Below are 19,840 nucleotides of genomic sequence, written 5' to 3' on the forward strand. Positions count from 1 at the left end.
CCTGCCAATGCAGGGCAGGTAAGTGATAGGAGTTCAACCCTTGGGTTGGCAGGATCCCCTAGAAGAGGGCATGGCCACCCACTCCACTATCCATGCCTAGCAAATCCCATGGACAGATGACCCTGGCAGGCAATGGTCCATAGGGTCGCAGAGCTGGACACGGCTGAAGCGACTTAGCTCTCATGCACTAATAGGCATATCTAAGACAGATCAATCTATTGAGCTATCACACACACACAACCCACCCCTGTCCTGTGGTACCCTTCTGGCATCTCTCCCAGACCAAGACACATTGCCTGTGCTGCGGTTTAGATCAAATGCCCCTTTACAGAGTCAAAGAAACAGCGAGCGGAGGGTGCGGAGAGCGGCTGGGAGTGCCAGCACTCGCAGCTGATGCGCTCTCGGTGCGCGGGCCCCGCCCTTGCTGGCCCCACGCGAGGGCTCCGCGGGCGGTTGCGCCCTGGTGGTATCGCGAGACTCCAGCCCGCGTGGCGGCGCTTCGCTCCTCGCCCGCCGCCACCTACCCGCGACGCCTCGGCCCGCCCCCACAGCGGCCCAACTTGTCTGGAGTTGAGGTCCTGAGCGCCTGGCCCCTGCAACCGGCCAACGGAGAGACCCGCGCCGCCGCCTCGCCTCCGGGATCCCCCACTCCGCTCCTATCCGCTCCCGCGACGCGAAAAGTTGGCGAGGAGGCGGCTCCTCATCCCAGTTAAGCGCGCTCCTAGCCGGTGCGGGGTTCTCGGTCATCTGCGACGCGGGCGCCTGAGGCGGCGGCTCTGCTGGGTCCTGTGGTACCAGAGTTCCTTCCCCGGGGTCCTCTCACCGGTCGCTGCGAGTACGGGCTCCTGGCCCCGCCTCCCCGTCCCGGAGCGGGGCAAGGGGAGCAGGAGCAGATGGAGCAGGGGTACAAGACCCGGGGACTTTGGGCGGCGGGAGCGGAGACTCTAGAGCGAGCGTGAGAAGAAGCCACAGGCTGCCCGGATGGAGGAGCGAGGCTGACAGCGCGGTGGCGGCGCCAGGGACCCCGCTGCAGAGAGGCAGCTCCGCTGTCCAGGCCGCCAGCCGGGTGAGTCAAGTGTTGGGGGGCGGGTCACAGAGTGAAGGGTGCGGGGAGGTGGGCGTTAAAGCCGGCTGCAGGGGCGGGCGGAGAAGCCCGTAGGAGCCTTCTGATCTGGGAAGTGTGCAACATAGAGCCTCTGCCCCCCTTCCAGAGGAGGTGCATCCCTCCCTCAGGGACTTCCATCTCTTTCTCCAGGCACCCGCCCTGAGGGGAAATGCCAAGTTAGCGTGTGAATCCTACTTCTTGTCACAGTGGTCAGTGGAGTTTAAGACCAGGCAAAGAGTGGGATATTGGGGGTCATAGGGTTAACTTTTAGGGTAGTCTGATGTTTCCCTGAAGTGATTTCCCTTTTACTTGCTCCAAGCTTACTGATGTCTCTAGTTAAGTTTAAAGTGGATGAGAACTGCTATGGATGCAAGTTACAGAGAGCCTGTATTACGTTCTAAAGGCCCTGTGTGTGTGTGTGTGTGTGTGTGTGTGTATGCATGTGTAGAGCTGGAGCTTCGCAATTTGTGAGTTATTGTTTGTTGTCCAGTGTGATCTAGTCCTGGAAACATCAACACCCTCTCTGATAACAACCCTTGATCTCCCCCATTGCCTGACCTGCCATAGTGAAGAGCACGCTCTGGGAAGTACTGCCCTTTCCTTATAAGGTGAAAGAGATTGATAGATTGTAGGAGACTGGTACTTAGGGGCAGAGGGTGTGTGGTGGGCTCTGCTGGACACAATGAGGTCATTCAGCGTGAAAGTTAGTGATTTGGGGCCATGCCAGGAGAGGTTTTAGAGCTGCAGTAATAAATCTGCAGCTCTTCAATCTGTCTTCAATCTCTTCAATTTAACAGTGAACTGGGAAATTCTTGTTGGCAGAAATAGTAAAACAACAGCTTTTCTGGTAATGATTAGAGACCATTTAAAAAGTGTGTGAAAGTTCACTAGGCCACCGGAAAGAAATTTGAAAAATTACAACCAAGAATAGACAAAAAGTAAATGCATACATAGTTAAGAGGGGATTCAAGCAAGAGTTTGAGAGTTTGCTCTGAAATATACACAGATTATCCAGCCCAGTTACTTCTACCATGTCTCCATATGTGATAGAATTTCCAGAAACCTCCCCAGAGACATGGCATAGACTTATACTCATTGTTAGCTTTGAAATAAGTTTGAACATTTTAAAATAAATACCTGCTCTTTAGGAATTATGTTGGTACATAGGTATAGATAGTATTGATGCAAATCATGATATCAGCACTCAGTATTCACAGCACCATCCCAAGTGCGTTTACCTGCCTAATGTCTAGCATTAAGGACACAGCTTCTGGTTTGTAGGTTGCTCATGTATAAGTTTGCCAAAATAATTGCAACAGCGATTCTCTTCATCAGTCGCCTGGAGATCTTTGCCCTCAAACCCTTCTTTAATAATCACAGCTTTAACATCATTATCATTAAAATTATTCATCCCATTTAAATTTGAATTTTTAAAACTTCTGCACTTCTTCAATTAGTTGATTCAGAATAAAAGAGTAAAAAACATATCTCTGAGAAATCAGATGCTTGTTCATTTAAGAAATGACTGAAATATATTGTCAGGTTGTGTGTGTGTGTGTGTCTGTTGCATGCGTGCCTATATGTTTATGCTTACTAGCTATATAATGACATTGTGGGTGAAATCATGGATGGGTGACATATAGATAGTCCACTAAGGCTACTTATTGTAGTAAGTAATAGGGGTGGTGATTATTAATGTTGGAGCACCCATAATTTTCTAATTAGTGAGCTTTCTCTCTTGTCTGAAGTCTTCATTTTCTTAACGCCAACTCCTTACACACATACCTCCCCACACATATACACACACACACCCCTTTTTTAGTATGTATGTATATGTCCTCAATAACAGAGCTAATCAGTTTCATCTAGCCAAATTTATCTGAGCATTATGGAGACAGTAACATTTAATGTTATTATTTTTGTAAATTGGAATATGGGAAATCAAAGGAAACTTCTTGGATGAAGGTGACTTGACATGAAAAGCAAGAATGGAGATTTGAGTTCTGGTTCTGTTTATCACACATGTTTGGCAACTCTGAATAATAATTTGTTGAGTTTGAATTTCTTCATCTGTAAAGTGAGGTCAGTGCCAATCAGGATTAGTTGACAGAATCTTGTATCTTGATACAGGTGAAAAGGGCATTGTTACTGTAAAATCATATACACATGTGTGTCACTGCCATTCCTAACACTTTGTTCTTTCATATCATTTAAAGGAACAGTTCATCAACCCTAAATAGGAAGAGAAAGTCAAATTCAAAATTTGTCACTTACACTTCCTCCCCCAGAAAGAGGTGGGATGCAGGCACCACACATCTTTTGGACCTGGCTGATCTTTAACTAAATGCCAAGGCTAAGATAGACTAACAATTATAATAACACCTGAATTAAAAGATATTAATTTATGGTAATTATGGACTGCCCATTATAACTTGGCTAGAATTCTGAGTGACTTCTTCGCCTCCCTCCTTATTCTTCCCATCTCCTTCCTGTGCTTTTTGCTGATGCTCTTGGGGCAGCCTTTGGTAGATGTAGTTTTTGCTGTGCACTCAGTGAGACTTTTCCCTATTCTTTGAGTGTAATTTATGTGTGTTCAGAGTAATTCCCCAAATTTGAGAGTCATTCTTTAAATCCAGGCACTGATATTAACATCTTGTCATACAGGACAGCCTTTCTTGATGGAAGTCTTTGCATGATCTGAACCAAATGAAGGAATCCTGTGACTTCAAGAATGCTAAGTGCAAATAGTTTATCAGGAGCAAGAACATGTTGCTTCTTTGCAACTTATTTTGTACATGATCTGATTTTTATGATGAAATCTGCTGCCTTGTGGTGTGTGTGTGTGTATGTTTTTTCTTCCACTTAGTTCCAAAAAGCTAACCAGCATTAGCTGATTAATCCTTGTGAAATTCTTATTAGGTAGTAGTAAGCATTAATATCTCTTTCTCACATGTTATGCCGAATATGATTCAAATACTTTGGTTTCTCATCCTCCTGTCTCTTTCTTAATATCAGTGTCTCTCAAAAACAGTCATCTGCAATATGCTATTTAAATTATATTATTACGATGGTGTTAATGCTACTTGTATCAAATGCTGCATGACTGTCTGACTGTTTGACATTCCTGTCTTTTTCCTCAGATATTTTTAGACCTGAGATGTATCCACACAACCTTGGTAATTAAGCTGGGTCATTTTTCTTTGGGGTTTTTTCTTTGGTAAAATGCCTTATTGTCATCATTAGTTTTCATACTAGTTTTGTAGGAGTCAAATTCTCACTCCCATTGCACAAATCAGCAAACAGGTTCAGAAAGGATAAGTGACTTGGCTAAGGTGTTATGGGGGTGTAGAACAGAACATACCTGTTTGAATCTGATTCCAAAATCTATTCCTGTCTTACAAATTTTAACTTACAGTAAAACTTGGAAATCAGAACCTTTTAAGATTATAAAATTATTCATCTTGAGTTGATTTCAGAGAAGGATGAGAAGCGGTAAATCCTGATTATGGGAGCTCTCTATCTTTGAGAAAAAGGAATGTTGTTAACATGTGCTGGTACATTTCATTCTTTAGCTCCAATAGAGACTGCGTTGTTTCCCAACTTTCATCTTCATCTTTAGAGGATCTTAAAATGAACATTTGGATGATTTATTGAGCATAAGGTCATTGGCAAATTTTGGTATCTGGTCTTGTTTAATACATTTTTGAGTTAACAGGATCTAGTTTTATTTTACATTGACTTTGAAAACTGGGTTTGGTGATCATTTCTGTAAGATGTTTTCACTTGACCTTTTTAATTTTAATAGAGGTGATTATCTTTAGCAAACTTATATTTTTACTTTTCCCATCAGGTCCTGATGAAGAATGCAAATATAATGTGGTCTGGAAGGCAAGATGCTACTGAATAAAACAAAGCATATGTGGAGGTAGATGGACTTTGGTTTTAATCTCAGATCTTCTTACTAGCTATCTTTAAAGTAGGGAGATTGTCTGCTTTATGCTTTTTGAGGATACATTGTTGATTGTTTCTCTTACATTTCACTCAGGTCTGACACAATGTTTTAGTATCTTCAACTTGAGAGTGTTGAACATTTTGTATTTGTGAGTCAAGCTCTGGGGAAATAAAGATGGCTTATTGATCTATGCCCTTGACTTGAGAGTGAGCAAATCTTATATTTTACATGATTAGGTGTGTCTCTGCTGTTTTTATACATATGTGTTTATAAAAATTCAACAGATTTGAATGCCACTATTTAAATCGGGTACTGGTATTTGAAGTAAGATATAAAGGTGTAGTAGTTTGTTTTACATTATCTTTGTGTTGGTAAATGTGAAATCTGTAGCTACAAAACACATAATTTAAGAGTATAAATTAAAATGCCTTTTTGAAATTTGCTAGTACCATCTAGATTAAATTTTGTCAATTTAATTAAACTAAATATTGACCTGGGAATGATTCACATTTTTAGAGTTATGAGTACAATAGAACTGGGTACAAAATACATGTCTTTATCTATGGTGTTAATAATTGCTAACATTCAAGGAGCAAAATCTGTGTGCCAGGGACAAGCTAACAACCTTATATACATTATCTTATCAACTTTTAATTCTACAGATATTTGCTGAGCACCTAGTATGTTCCAGACACTGACTAGGAGGTGTATGTGAACTGGTACCAAAAGTTATGAACATGTGTATAAGGCAGTAGAAGATGCCTGTCATCTGAGGACAGAACTGCTCAAGAAGTAAATGTGAGGTGGAGCCCTCTGGCTGGGGTGAACATGAGGGCTGGAGCAAGGGTGGTGCTTGCACTGGGCCGTGAATAGTACTGAGAACTTTAAAAGGGGAGTTTTGAGATGACAATCCATAGTGGTAGGCAAAAGAACTGCAAGAGCTAATGTGGAGAGGAAAGAGATTAAAATTTAATCTGTGACATCACTTTTGAATTATTATAGATATGATAAGTGAAGTGAAAGTCGCTCAGTTGTATCTGACTCTTTGCGACCCCATGGATTGTATAGTCCATGGAATTCTCCAGGCCAGAATACTGGAGTGGGTAGCCTTTCCCTTCTCCAGGGAATCTTCCCAACCCAGGGATCCGACCCAGGTCTCCCACATTGCAGGCGGATTCTTTACCAGCTGAGCCACAAGGGAAACCAAAGAATACTGGGGTGAATAGCCTATCCCTTCTCCAGCAGGTCTTCCTGACCCAGGAATCAAACTGGGGTCTCCTGCATTGCAGGTAGATTCTTTACCAACTGAGCTATCAGAGAAGCCCTAATTATAGATATAAGGCTTGCCAAATGAGAAACTAAAAAATCTATGCCAAGAAAAGGAAAAATATGCCATCCCTTAGAAATTTGATTGCCCTTTATTTGCACATTTAAATCTCACCTTGGATGTCGTTGCTTTTTTTTATCATGACATTTCTCAAGTGCAGTTTTCAAAAAATAAAAGACTGTCATTTATTTAGTAAACTGTATCAGAGACATCCTCAGCCAAGCTGCCCAAAGTGCCACTTTATGTTTTTACATTTATATACAGATGTGACCTACCTTTATGTGAATCTTAATTATTTTCCTTCACCTCTAGAAAGTATGCAGACTGCATCCTTGTTTCCACCAGGGAAATTTGTCAAACAGTGTCTGCACAGTAGCCAACGATGATGGCCTAAATGAAGCTTGGCCAATGTGAGGAGGACCCAGACTCCTCAGAATGTAATGGTTACTGTAGAGGGCAGGCTTGAGTCTGCAGGTCAGATTGAGGCAATAGTTAAAAGCTTGACAAGAAACAAAAGTGAAATCCTACCATGTAAGGTGTATACTGAAAGAATAGAGCTTATTCTAAAATGTAGGTAGGAATAAAAGGACCTAAATGCTCTGGTGTGAACTTTTAAATGTGCTTAAATGGGCTCATGTCTCTCTCTCTGCTGAGATCTGCTGAATGTTTTTATAGTACTACCTTGGATCAGTAATGTACCTTTGCACTGTTCAAAATGACTCACTTTTGAAGAATTTTGTCCCATCACTTCAGTTTTGTTCTCATCATAGTCCTGAGAGATCAGAAGGATAGATATCTTTATATCTACATTTTGTGGGAGATGAAATAGGAACTTTGCCCTGTGATTTACACTTCAGTTACTGGAGGAAGAGGGGCTAAAATTTTGGACCCAGCATTCCACTGATCCCTCGACTTGCTCACGCTTTTTTTTTGCCACAGATTGGAGAGAGAACTTTTGTTTTGACTGTAGCCTGCACTGTCTGTCAGGGACCTCAGTGGTTGGAGAGAAGCATGGAGATTGGACACCGAGCTCCTGGGTTTGAGAAGAACCTATACAAATTACACATGTTGGGCTTTAGATCAGTTTTCCTGGTCTGGGTTGATTTGTGGGTCATTATAAGCCCTTAAAAAGTGTCCATGCCCATCATTGACAAGATGTATTCCAAGTGAGGTGCCATTGCCTGTTGATATAACTGTTCCCACCATTGTAAATGAGTCATCGATCCCTTCTTTTGCCCTTGTGACTAATCAAGGCTGGGGTTTGGGGACAAGGCAGAGAGGTTTTTCAGAACAGTATGCTATCACATGATAACAGAAGCTGAATTTTAGCAACAGTGATATAAATCGCCACACCTTTTGAGCAATTCTCTGTAATAACATTGCAGAATATCACTGTGTTATTTAATTGAAACCTCACAACAATCCTGTGAAGTTGGTGTTGTCTTTGTTCTAACCCTGTGAAAACTGAGGCTCAGAGGAGTTAAGAAACCTGCAGTAAGTTACTTACAGAGTGACAGATCAGGGATTTAAGTTTTGTTCTGACTTTGACTCTAAAGCTCTTTCTGCTGGATCACACCACCCCATAGATGGGTTTATTTGGGGGTTGCTTAGAGAATTTATAAGTCAGTTTAGAGTGATGATAGGGAGACCCTTTGGCATGAGGGGAAAAATCTTAAGTGTGCTCCTTTCCAAGTCACCATGTTCTCAGATTGCTGACCTGTTTTATTCCTTTCATGACCTCCATTTATCCCTGCGAATAATTCATGTAACATCACTAATGTGTTTTGTCTCTAGCTTGTTACCCAGGAAGATGTACAGAAGCTGTCATTTGCTTTCTCCTTGCTGGCTGCTGATCCTAAAGAAGTAGTACAGACACCATGGACACTCACCTTAAGATACTGCTACTGAGTTAAGTTATCAGGTAATTGGTGTATCATACTTTGCCCAGAGTCAAAGGTTTGAGGGTTCTGGTCACCTTCCCTAACTCAGATGACAGAGGATATGGGAATCCAAACTCATGGTCCATCTAATCCAGGGTTTGCCTGTTTAGATAAAGTAAAACATCTTTCTCTGGTTTAGTTCTTTACTTTCCACCACTTTCAGTTAGAATTATGAAAAGGGCGTTTGTCACCCTGGCTTAGAAATGCTGTCTCTAATTTCCACCTGACCTGTCCTGAATTTTGCCCAGTGGTTGGAGGGATTTTGAACTGGACAGCCATGGGCTTGCTCACTGACAACAAAACTACCTTCAGGTATGATCCTCAGTTCAACTCAGTTCCGTTCAGTCGCTCAGCTGTGTCCGACTCTTTGCGACCCCATGAATCACAGCACGCCAGGCCACCCTGTCCAGCACCAGCTCCCGGAGTTTACTCAAACTCATGTCCATCGAGTTGGTGATGCCATCCAGCCATCTCATCCTCTGTCGTCCCCTTCTCCTCCTGCCCCCAAACCCTCCCAGCATCAGGGTCTTTTCCAATAAGTCAGTTCTTCACATCAGGTGGTACTGGAGTTTGAGCTTTAGCATCAGTCCTTCCAACGAACACCCAGGACTGATCTCCTTTAGGATGGACTGGTTGGATCTCCTTGCAGTTCAAGGGACTCTCAAGAGTCTTCCCCAACACCGCAGTTCAAAAGCATCAATTTTTTGGTGCTCAGCTTTCTCCACAGGCCCCCGCATTTAAGGGACCATCCTTTACCCTTTGAATTTGTCTTTGTAACATTCTTGGTAAACAGTTGACCATATATGCGTGCATGCGTGTGTGCTATGTCACTTCAGTCATGTCTGACTCTTTGTGACCCTATAGACTGTAGCCCACCAGGCTCTTCTGTCCATGGGGAATCTCCAGGCTAGAATACTGGACTGAGTTGCCATGCCCATATTTTCCCGACCCAGGGATTGAACCTGAGTCTCTAATGTCTCCTGCATTGGCAGACAGGTTCCTTACCACTGGCACCATCTGGGAAACCCTGACCATATATATGTAGGTATATTTATAAATTTCCTATATTTTCAAAATTATTTATATTGTTTTTCTTAGGGAGAAGCACATCATCTTGTGTATTACTGCTTTATAGTTAAATCTTACTTTCATAAAATAAACTTATACTTTCATATAATTTTTATTGGGAAAAAACCCCATTCATTCATTTTTACATATCATCTGTTTTTGTGATCTGTGATACAACAGCAGAGTTAAGTAGTCGTAACAGAGACCATATGTCCTGAAGCACCTAAAATATTTTCTGTCTGGACCCTTACAAGAACAGTTTGCTGCCCACTGGTCTAGATCATGTGAGGGAATTTTTAACCATTCCTTTTATTTTTGTCTGTACTATTTTGAATTTTTGCCATGTGTAAGTATTGCTTTTGTAGTAAAGCTATTAGAACATCTTAAGTGATTGTGCTACATGCTAAGATGTAGCCTTTTCCCTTGAGGTTGCACATACTAGTAGGAATAGATATTTGCACAAACAGAAAAATCACTATTTAGAATTTTAAATGCATAATAAATATAATAAGAATTTTTAAAAGTTCTATGAGGATACGAATGGGTGGATAGTCAACTCATCCTCCTGGCAGAGGGAAAAAGTGATTTTACAAGTAATTGAGGAGCTGGCCTTTATTTATATAGGATTAGGAATTTGCCAAGCCAGGGATGTTTGGGAGGAGGAGAGACAATCTGTACTCCTTTTCCCTTCTTTCTTAAGAGAATTAGGTCCACCTTCATGTTTCTTAGTACATGTAACAATATGTGATGTCATTCTTCCTTTCTAGTCTCCTCCATCTCCATGCCATTTGGAACTCTGACTAACAGTCTTTAAATATAATGTTTGGTTTCCGTTTTCCTTTTATGCATCTTGTCTCAGACATGTCAGAGACATGATGACTAAACCAAGGAATCTGAGCTCCCAAAAGATTAAGACTTGCCTTAAATGTTAAACATTGCTCTTATCTCTTCAGAGTAGAATTCCACTAGCATAGTTGTGACAGTTTCCCCTTCATATTTGTTGTGTTGCTTCTTCTGTACCGGATAGAAATGGGTGATGCTGTCATTTTCTTGGGAATGTGGCCTGAATCAGTGTGGTTGTCGAGGTGATTATGACAAGTCAGTAGTCATTTTCTGTTAGTGCAATATTGTTTCCCTAGGTAATGTGATATTTGAGAGAGGGAATGATAACACCATATCCACGGTTAACTTAATATATACATGCAAATGTGAGGGATTGGGTACCTAAATTAGTTTAATGCATAGCTCATGATTTTTATCTTAACAGCTTTCTCAGAGCTGCTCTGAAAGAATAAAGTTAACTCATGTTAGACTTTAATTTTTTTTTTCCCAAAGACTCCTGTCCATTTATTCTTCCTACTATGGATATTTTAATTTTTTTAAGGTAACTGTACATTAAAAGGGCTTCCTTATAGCTCAGCTGGTAAAGAATCTGCCTGCAATGTGGGAGACCTGTGTTCGATCCCTGGGGTGGGAAGATGCCCTGGAGAAAGGAATGGCTACCCACTCCATTATTCTTGCCTGGAGAATTCCATGGACAGAGGAGCCTGGCAGGCCACAGTCCATGGGGGTTACAAAGAGTCAGACATGACTGAGCGACTTTCATTTTCACCAGACATTAAAAAGTGCCAAATTATCATTGCACTGCTTGTAGGATTTTCACAAATGAACACACACCCCCCACATATGAGTGTAGCCAGCACTCCTGTTGTTACAGCGCTCCAGAGGCCCCACCCCACTGATACCTGTCCTGGTCAGATTCCTCCCCTAGGGTAACCTGTGATGTGACTTCAAATAGCATAGGTTGGTTTCAATTGGTTTTATACTTCATAATGTTTATATAAATGGAATCCAGTTCTGTGTCCTTTTTATATCTGGCTATTTAGTTCAGTGTTATGTTTTTTAATTTCTTATAAATTCTATTTATATGTGAATTATTTGAGCCATATAATTTGAGATTTATTCTCATATGTGTCTTTTGGTGAACATACAGACATGTCTCCAGTTCTCAGGATAGTTGTGTTCAGCTTTGGTAGATATGCTACATATTTTTCCAAAGTCATTATCTCAGTTTATACTCTCATCAGCAGTGAATGAGTAATTTGATTACTGCACATATATTACCACTTGATATTTTCTACCTTATTCATGTTATCTATCCTTTAATTATGAAATATTGTCATGTACTAGTTTTGATAAGTATTTCCCAGTTTACTACTAGAATCCATTATTCATTTAGCTATTTTCTTTGAATTAAGTGTTAGTTTTTGAAGTATAGTTGACATACAATATTATGTTACTTTCAGGGGTACTACAGAGTGATTTGACATTTACATACATTATAAAATGATCACCATGACAAGTCTAGTAACCATGTGTCCTCATACAAAGTTATTATAGTGTTATTGATGATATTTCTGATGCTGTGTGTTAATTATATCACTGTAGCTTATTTATTTCATAGCTTGAGGTTTGTACCTCTTAATCCCTTCCTTTGTTCCTCCCTACCTCCAACCCCCTTCCCTCTGGTAACACTCTATTTGTTCTCTGTAGCTTAGTTTGCTTTCATTTTGTTTGTTTGTTTATTCAAATATTTTGACTTTTATTCTGTTATTTTACCTGTCTTTATTTTACTGATATTTGGAAGTTTGGGTGTTTGTTATATTTGTGATATATCTAATTGGGCTTCAACATGTGTCATGTATACATTTATATATATTCCTACTATGTTATTTATATTTTCACTATCTTAGTGCCTTCTTGTATTGTGCAAAAGTTTTTAATTGCAGTCTACTTCTATATAATTGTTACTGTTCAAAACTTCTGAGTTAAGGAAACCAGCCTACATCAGACTCATCAAAACATTTTCCTATTAAATTTTCTTATTAAATATTTATTAGACTGTACCATTCACAGCTTGATTTGTGATCATCTTGATTTTTGTATATGATATGTAATACTGAAGGTGCACGAATACATGATTTTTCACTATGGCTATACAGTTGACACGGGATTATTCATTAGCAAGATTATTCTTTTTCCACTGGTTTGCATAGTGATCTTTGTTACAAATTTGTGGACTGTAAATTTGTCAGGTGTCTTTCTGGACTCTATTCAGATCCATTTGTTAGTTTTCCTTGTATTAATATTATATTAATATATGGTTTCATCATCTTCACATGTTTAGCAATCTTCTGTTGTATGCCATTGTATGCCAGCTAGCATAGAAAAGAATCACAGAGAATACAAATAATACTGTCTTCCAAAAGAGAATTTGTCTTTTTGTCTTTTAGGATCATAGGGTTGGGAGTTGACCACCTCAGTTTACGAGAGACTGATCTAGGTTTTATCTGGATTTCAGCTTTGGCAAAAGTCAGTCTTTTTTGGTTATTCCTTGCTGCCATGATGTGATTCTCTATATTCTATTGAAGTGTTGGTGTTTCTAGTGTCTTAAGCTTAGGAAAAGAGCTAGAAATTCATTTCTCATCATGGATGTTCAACTTAGCTTTGTACTACTCTCTTCCCCCTTTTGGGAGGGTGTGGAAAATTGTGATGGTTTGGTGTCCACTAAACTTCCAACCTCATCACTCAAGCAATGTGAAAAATAACTGCTAGTTTTTCTTTTAGCTAAGGAACTGTAGTTTTCTGCCAACCATCCAGGCTGGTCCTCAGACTCTAGCTTTGCCCAATATTAGGACATTGTGAAATATGATTTAGATTCTCCTTATCAATTCACCCTTCTTTGTAGGACTTTAATCAGTCCCCTATACTGGGTCCTTGCCTCCCCCTCCTCTGGATGGGTCTTGTTTTCTAAGCACCGTGAGATGGCAGGATTGACTCTTTGTGTTCTTGTACATCCTCAGAATTCAGCAAATGTGTTGTGAAGCAAACTGGACATATAAATCTCTTAGAATGAAGGCAAGGAGAACAGTTAGAAGGACAATCTAGGCACGAAGTTATAGTGATCAGAATTAGCATATTACTTATAAAGATGGGTGAGTATAGAAAGATTTGATACAAATTTTAGCCTACACAGCCAGTAACTGTGGGGGATCTAGGAAGGCTGGTGGGAAGAGAGAGAGCCAAAGAAGGCAATGGCCATGTTTCCAGCTACGGTAGTTGGGTGGCTATTGACAGTATGTGTGTGTAGTATTATATATATAGTATATATTGTGTGTGTGTGTGTGTGTGTGTGTATATATATATATGTATATATATATATATATATAGTGAGAGTGGACAAATAAGTGGTGCAGGATATGGGGTTGCCAATTAGGGAAAGAAAGTCTGCCCTACTCTGATTGTAAATTTGTGTCTGTGTGTGTGTGTATGCATTCACACAGGTGCACACAGGACTTCAGCTTGGCTATACTTGCTTACACGTTGCTCTAACCTCTGTCCTCAGTGTAGGATTTTAGATCAACAGTGGCCATACAGAAGCTTCTTCTATGAAGGAACATCCATTGCTTGGTTAAGCCTTCAATCTTTTGTTGGTTAATCGAGTCCTGTGTGCTGAATGTAAATACTACGTGTTTCCCTAAAAAGTTCATCCAGGCCACAAATACAAATCACATGTGGCTTCCTGCAAGTCCATTCTGAACAAAATTAAGGATCTTTCATAAGCAAAGCTGTTCCCAAGGTTGGTGACCCCACTGAGGTTCACTTTAAGCTCATCATCATCTCATGTAAGCAGAGAGGTGAGATGCCACTTCAGATTCATTGTATCACGTGACCACGTCTTGGAAGCCTCCTGAATAAGGTGTATGTTATTAATTCAGAAGGCCAGGGAAAGTATATGAGTCTAAGCTGCTTCAAACCTTAAATGAGTTAAGAGAACTGAGTTGGTGCAACCTAACCAGAGATTATTCAGCAGGCTGTATATCCTCCAAGTTTGCTGCTAATGGAATCATTTTTGTTGCTTACCCACCCTTTCTTGAAATATCCTCATATGACTGAATTCTCATAAAGGCTGTAAGATGCACATGCTAATTCCATGGCAAAGAGGGTTTTTATATAAAATATAAAATTGGGGAGCCATTCAAATCCCTCTGCCCCCTTGCAATAAGTTATAAGTCAGTCCTCTCCACCAACAAGTTTCCTAGGGATATTATGAAGTGAGAGGTGTATTTATAAATTTATAATGAATTGATAAATAAGTGAAGAATGAAGCCTGCTGCTTGATTGTTATTTTCTTCTCTCACATTTTGCTTCCTCAAAGTTGTCCTTCATTTAAGCATGTCAAGAGAGAACCTGAGTTTGGAATGGGGTCTTGATGGAGAGATTGAGAGGATGTAAGAAATTACGTATAAAGAGCATAGAGAATGTGTGGTTGTTCAGGATTTGGCCAATGCATCAGAGCAACAAATTCTAATGTTCCATTCCCTCTAGAAGTTATGAAGTTGGTTAATGGAGTAACCTAATTAAGAAGCTAGCCTAGCTGACTCTGTAGAAAACACAACTTTTGATTGAATTTGGTAGATTTCTTTTAATTGCAATAGTCAACTAAAAGTATTAGGGCTATTTATGTAATGGCAGGGACATTCTTTCATTGATCTCTAGTAACAGAATCTAAGGAGGTATTATTTTCCATTTCCGAATGTATGATGAGGTTGCTTCAAGAGTTGGCACTTCTGTATCCCTCGGGTCTCTTGTCTGGTGAACTCCCTGCCCTTCTAGCATGATTGCTTGTCTTCCTGCTCAAGTTCAGTTCTGGAAACACTGCTGTTTCACAGTCTCTTGGTGTTATAGATCCTCATGTTTCTGACTTCAGAGCTTCACTGAAAGCATCTCTGTAAAATTGCTAATTCATAAGGGCCAGCAGAGTTCATTCCTACCATATTGGCTGCTTAGTGATACATAGCCATTCTCTGTAGAGATGTAGATATATTTCTTTCTGTATCCCCAAAGACTAATTTTGATTTTAAAATGAATCTGTCTTTTCTTTTTGGGAAGATTTGCCTTTACCTGTTTTAACCTGATCTCGTGGTTTTGGGTTCCTCATTGTGAGAAGGTAACATATAGACCAAACCTTAGAGATGTCAACTCTCTTCCTTGAGAAGGGCATTACTTTGGTTGAAAGTGATCGCAGTTATCAGTAAAATTATATGAGGGAGAATAAAGCACCTCATTATAGTAAAGTCAGGATTACCCTGTTTATGAGCTCAATTTAATTAATTATTAAAGGCTAAGACATTTAGAGAAAATTTTTAAAGCATGCTATTAAGGTCAAAGTGGCTGAGATTCAAGTTTAAATGGTTTTAGCTGTTGTGTTGTTTCAAGAACTCTCTTCCATTTGGGAAGTTAATCTGAGATGTAAAGTGGAGAGACGTGGGCTGAGGGTCAGAAGACTTGCTTCACATTCCTTCTTTGCTACGAACTGGCTCTGAGACCTCAAATATGGCACTTATATTCCATTAAAAAGGAGATAAAAATACCATTTCACAAGTCAGCCATGAGAGCATCTGACGGAGTGAGGGTCTGACTCACTGTACATGTCCAGGGAAATTTTGGTTCAACTATATATGTTGATATTTAAGAGGGTTACTCAGGAAATTTCTATGAGCCAGGAAGTTTCATAAGATACTCATGGTCATGCTTTGTGAGCACTAGTCCAGGATATTTTTTTAGGTGAGGAGAAAATCATCAGCCTGATTCAGAAGATTGGAGTTTTAGTTCAGATTTGTCCTGCATTTGTTGTGGAATCTGGGTGCAAGTCTCACAACCTTCCTTAAGCATTCAGTTTCTGCACCTGGTCTATAAGAATAATACGTCAAACAAGTTAGTGCCATTTCTCTGTATATTTCTATATCTGTAAAGTAAGCACAGTGATACCAGCCACTTCAGAAGATCTTTACAAGGCTAACATGATTCAACACGTGGAAATGTTCTAGCAGAGTGCTTCTTTCATGGTATGTACTCAATAAACATTCATTGGAATGATTTTCCCTTCTTCCTAGAACTTACTTGAGTAAAATTGCCAGTCATAGAAATCGGAATGCTGAGTACCATGTTAATGCCTTGACAATTTTATGGAAAGAAGAAATAAAAACCAGTCTAATGCTCCCAGTTTTATTTTACTAGCATTTTCTCTCCTCTCTCTCTGTTTTTTTTTTTTTTTTTCTTGGGATGATGTCTCTTTGTGGCAGAGCAACAACACCAACAACAACTACAATCAGGGGCCAAAGGCCAGAAACCATGGATAAGAAAGACCACTCCTCCTGCCCAGTCCTCTTCTGTGCTGCTGGGTTTTCTCTGACAGGAATGCATGTATTTCTTCAAGAGCCCTGTAACCAAGAGCACAGGAGTTTTCTTGGAACCAGAGGCAGAAGGCTCCTGCTCCCTTGTGGCTCATATTCTCACTCAGCACCCAAGCATGTCTTTATTTGGTGAAGTTCACAGCCTTTCCCTTCCTGCCTCAGCAGCTACTGTCCCAGCCTCAGACCCAGTCACGACAAGTGTGGCTGCTATGTGGATCATGTCTCAGGCAATTCAGAGAGCCTTTCAGAGAATAAAGCTTTGGATTTGACTGTGACTTCTGCTATGACTCTCTCTTTCTCCTAGAAAACTATTGTGTTGGATGAAGCAAGAAGGTGCAAGCTGTAATGCTGTCATGAAGGCCAAAGGTTGAGGAAGAAGTTGCCATTTCTCCTTCCTGTTTACCACTCAAGGATCTATCTCCTGAATCCTTTGTAGAGTTATTGGTATCCTGACTTTATACATATACCCTGGTATTTGTGTACATATACTGCTGCTCACAGCATTGATTTAAAGTTAGTGGTTCTACTACCCTCTAGCTCTATGACTTGGGCATTCAGTTCTCTGAGCCTCAACTTTCTCCTCTTTATGATGGGAGTAGTCATGTCTGTCTGCTTGGCTGGTCAAATAAAATCTCAGCTTCATATATCTGATACCTTAGGGTCCCCTACCTGAGTAGGAAGCTTGTGTGTTACTTAACACAGCTTTTGTGCTGATGATGACCATTCCTTCATCAGCCTCCTGGACAGATGACCCTCTAGTGTCAGACTGAGCTCTGAAGGATTGGGAAGCTGCCCTCCTCAGGAGCTCAGATAGTAAGTTGTTCTTTGTGCTGATCTCAAACCTGAACCCTCCAGTAACTTTTGCCTGCTGGTTTCTGTCATCTCTGGATAACAGGGCATTTAACCTTAAACTCTTCTGTATCCTGAAGACTACTGTAAAAAGTACCATTATTTTTTAAGCTGGCTATCAAGTAATCTTTTCAGCTCCTTTGCCTCCTCTGCTCTTGGAGTTCTGACCTGGATTGACTGCATGGAACAGAACATGGTGCCAGGTGTTCCCGAACATTCTCAAGGGTCCTTGTAGCATCGGTAATAAAACATTCCCTGATGACCCTGGAAGCAAGTCTGATTATTACTAATGGTAACTGTCCCCACCCATAGCGAGTCTGCTCAAATCCTAGAGCCATGATTGGCAAACCATGTTTCTTAACATGCTTTAAATTATTTTTAACATGGAAGTAATTTCCCCCTCTATTGCATTGCCATTTCCTTCTCCAGGGGATCTTCCCTACCCAGGGATCAAACCCAGGTCTCCTGTATTGCATGTGGATTCTTTACTGCTGAGCTACCAGGGAAGCCATGCTTTATTCTAAAAAATAATAAAGATGCATTAAATTTAATAATAGAAAAGACCTAGAAAAAATCTAAAGAATACTATGGAACTTATTTGTTGCCCATTTACTTTTAAAAAAATGAAATATTTTTATACCTTACACCTTAGTCATGTTTCCACATAAGTGATTATATATGTGTAATCGGTGAAATTATGTAATATTGTTACGTGCCTATACATTTTGTTCTTTTATGGATCATTGTATTGTATTTTCCCATGTCATTATCAGTTATTTATAAGTATCATCATAATGGTTGCATCATAATAATGAATATATACTATAATTTACTTAATGAACCCTCTATGGTAATCCCTGATTTGTAGCCAGTTTCCAGGAGCTTCAGAGCTATTCTCTTTGAGAAATGGAATAAGGGAGAAGGCAACACCTCTGGATTTTCACAGGAGGATTTTATTTTCCAAATGCTGGTGTAATCCCGTTGCTCTGCTCTTCTTTTCCTGTGGGCAGAATTAACAGGATATGGAGATCAGATCAGGACTTGGAGATCAGTTGGAAAGCTAAAAAAGCAGGTTGATTTGTGCATATGTATTTATGACTGAGCACATTAGTGAATGTGTATCCTCACTTCGCAAATTCAAGTTTAAAATGTTATACTGATGATTTCTGTGATGAACAGAATGTTTGGTTTTGTTTCATTTACTGATACAAATGCCGCCCCTAGAAGGGCTTGAACTGCCTCTTTCTGCGATCAAGGATTTTCCCTTGATTAAGGAAATCAAAGAAATCCAAGGATCAGAGAATTACTCTCCTTCATTGTCAGGATTGAATGCATTTAAATCCAGAGCTAGAATCAAAGTATCACAGATTTGTCTTCTGTTAACATAATTTGGGACTCTCTTGTTTGTTAGAGCATAGCTCTGGAAGAAGGAAGGCTCTGCTCTCATATAATCACATCAGTCATCTGGGATCATTGTTTAAGGGGCAGTACCCTCACTTCTCTGCAGACTTGCAGAACCAGTCACCAAGATAGGGGTACAGGAGTCTTCTTGTTTACAAACTTCCCAAGTGAATTTTGTCAGGTAAATTTAAGAAATGGACTGTGACCCAGCACAGAAAAAGGTATCTAGGCCATCAGTTTAGCCTGAAAAAGAATTGCCTTGCCTCCACACCTGTATTTCTAACAAGACATGACATCTAAGATATTGAGCTTTACTTTGGATTTCATCTGTGATTATCAAAATCACACGATTAGGAAGAAGTTTCATAAACCTATAGTGAGGGTGGTGAAAGGGTTTTTTTTTTTTTTTTTCCAATTAAAACATCATTTCTGAAAGAGGCAGCCCACATCTCCCGAAAGGCACTGCCACTAATAGAGAACCAGCCGCATCCCTTCATCTCGTGCCAATCCCACCCTTGTGGAATGGATAAAAACTATGTGTTACCACCTATGGGGACTGGCTGCTTTGATGCAGTAGCATATGGTTGACGGTTGAAACAAAAATAAAACCAAACAGAAAAAAATAAAAATAAAAAAAAAACCAAACAGAAACTTCTGGTTATTTAGCCCGGGTAGAATTCTCAAAACTTATTACAAAAGGTTAAGCTGAGACAGCTTCACTCCATCTGTGCCGTTTCTCCAGCCCAGAGAAGCGTTGACCTTATTGGGTCTGGTTGCTAGGATGCTTCCCACATGCTGCTCAGAGCTTTGTGATGTCACAGGTTTCTGATTGTGCAACTGAAAAACTGCAAGTTGTGTACCACATGTGCTTATTAGGAAGGGTGAAAAGTCAAATTACCAAGATGATGTCTTGTTGCTAGTAGTAAGGGTGCTAATATCTGG

General features: G+C 40.2%; 1 long non-coding RNA gene across 1 annotated transcript; it reads left to right on the plus strand.

The window, feature by feature from the left end:
* The first annotated feature begins 539 nt into the window (after positions 1 to 539).
* On the plus strand, positions 540 to 19,501 carry LOC122446837. The gene is made up of 5 exons (XR_006271003.1): positions 540 to 1,066; positions 4,956 to 5,030; positions 5,720 to 5,855; positions 8,179 to 8,305; positions 16,538 to 19,501. It is a non-coding gene; the product is annotated as an uncharacterized LOC122446837 (long non-coding RNA).
* The last annotated feature ends 339 nt before the right edge of the window (positions 19,502 to 19,840 follow it).

This window comes from Cervus canadensis, chromosome 8, assembly GCF_019320065.1.
Source record: "Cervus canadensis isolate Bull #8, Minnesota chromosome 8, ASM1932006v1, whole genome shotgun sequence".
In the NCBI taxonomy this organism is placed as follows: domain Eukaryota; kingdom Metazoa; phylum Chordata; class Mammalia; order Artiodactyla; family Cervidae; genus Cervus; species Cervus canadensis.